Source organism: Frankliniella occidentalis, unplaced genomic scaffold, assembly GCF_000697945.3.
Source record: "Frankliniella occidentalis isolate FOCC.00 unplaced genomic scaffold, Focc_3.1 Scaffold351, whole genome shotgun sequence".
NCBI lineage: Eukaryota > Metazoa > Arthropoda > Insecta > Thysanoptera > Thripidae > Frankliniella > Frankliniella occidentalis.
In genome coordinates, this window is record NW_026267474.1 from 31,627 (window position 1) to 33,696 (window position 2,070).

A 2,070-nucleotide genomic window follows, 5' to 3' on the forward strand; every position below is an offset into this window, starting at 1 on the left:
ATACTAAGGTTTAGGGAAACGCAAACGATCCGCGTGTATCTCTACGCGAGTCAGAAGGACGCGTACGGCGACTCCAGTGCGAAGGATCCCGTGGTTCCCCGTAAGAGGCGGGATGGGAGAGGGGAGGGGTCGAGCGGTGCACGGGCCGCCCGCCCTCGCGCCGCTCCTTCAAAGGTATCAAAACCTTATTCGCACTGTAGCGCCGTGGCCAACTCGACGGGTGGCTTTCCTTTATGCTCGAATTTTCCTCAGGCCACGGCTTGGCCTCGTGGACACGATGGCGCGACCGGCCGCGGCGCCGGCCGCGGCCGCCTTTTCGCACCTGTTCATTTCCGGTCCAGGGTCACCTGGCCGTGCCCCGGCGGCGCGTGCGGGCCGACTCTCGGGCTGACAAACAAGGCAGGGCCATCCCTGCACACCTGACTTATTAAAAATCTGAAGCCTCGGCGGTCGCTTGTAGCCTGCCACCAGCGGCGTAGCTAAAACGAGGACGACTCGGTGAGGCGCCCCTTGGGTGTCGCGGGCCGCCCTGGCCCCGAGCGAGGGCCTCAGCTGGCCCGCGCGGGGCCGGCGGCTCCCAGCCTCGACCCAAGGCTCCACTACTTGAACCACGACACACACACGTAGCGATTACCAAAAGACGGAAATTAAAGTGACTGCGGCAACCAAACTAACGACGGTTGGGCAAAATGAACGGCAACGTGAATTTGGCACAACATTCCTCCCTCCTTCAAAAGCCGAAGGCACTCTTAATTTACGTCTAACATGCATAGACTTGTTTGACCCTCCCTGAAAACAATATTTTCGGGTCACATTGCATTTACACCTTCATTGACATCCATTTGACCCAATCTCTTGTACAAACAGATGCTCTGAACTTATTCTGAAAGTTTTAACAGAAACGCACATTTTCAACGGCGACAAACAATAACATTGTCTAACCATTTAACTGAACAATTCGAGGCGTCGTGCAAAGTAACATAACAGGTTATTTCACTCTCTACCCTTGCGAAAATAATCAGTCCATGGTTTGAGGGATCATTCTCATCCCTATCGAGCGTCCTGCTCTGCTCCGAATACACACTTAATCCTTAGGATGTGAAGACGGTGCGTCCTCGACGTCCTTGGTGACGGCGGCGGTCCGGGTGGGGCGGAGCCAGTCTCGCACCCCGCCGCAATGTTGACCGCGCCCGGTCACTTCTTGATGGTCGTGGTGGGCAGCTCCGTGTGCGTTCGTCCTAAGATAGGACCGTCTGTCGTCCAGCTCCGAGGCCCTCCAGGCCCTGGAGAACGACCGTGGTTCTGTGCGCCCCCAGGCGCTCACACGACCCACGTTGGCGATGAGCAGCCTCCCGGCGGCTCGAGGACTGGCACGGCCGGGCGGCTTCGCTGCTCGGACCTTCCTTCTGGTATTGCAGATTCTCGGGCCGATTTCCACTCGTACCAACTTCTAATCTACTCCCTAACTAACGTCCTAAAATGCGATATGAGTTAAAATTTGCACCACTAGAGTGGTGTTTTATTTAAGCTCGCGAACGTTGACGTTGTGAATCACAGAGGTATCGACCTCTACAAAAGCACAGGGCGAAGAGCTACCTCCACCCCCGTGTCTCGCGTCCAAAAGTTCTAACTTATTTCGCAACGCACTTATCTGCATAACCGATCGAACTGATAAGTCGGTACGATTGGTCATGCCGCGCCTCGGCCCTTGTCGTCCTGCTGAGGACTCGCCCCAGGGGCGAGCCCAAAGGCAGGCGCTTCCGGCCTGGACCACAAGACTTCCCACCTAGGACACTTGTCGTTCACATGACGATAACGTTACGCCCCCAAAGTGCCACAAAATCTGGCCAAAAGTATTATTTTAGGATCCAACCTTCGCAATTACCTGGCTAACAAGAGCCACAAGAAAGGATCCATAAACAAAGACTTTACGTTGGATGGGGGGGGGTTGGGCTTGGGCACCTTTTTACTTGAAATCTCTTGCTCTTCACTTAGCAGGAAATATATTTTTGACAAAGTACCTCGCAATGCCTTTATGGTCTTTTGTTGCTCAGGAGCAACATCTTCTGT

The 2,070-nt window shown here is 54.8% G+C and overlaps 1 protein-coding gene across 1 annotated transcript in view; it reads left to right on the forward strand.

Moving 5' to 3' along the window:
• Positions 1 to 2,070, forward strand: part of LOC113213210 (uncharacterized) — a 28,921-nt gene that overhangs the window by 20,150 nt on the left and 6,701 nt on the right. The window lies entirely within an intron of this gene.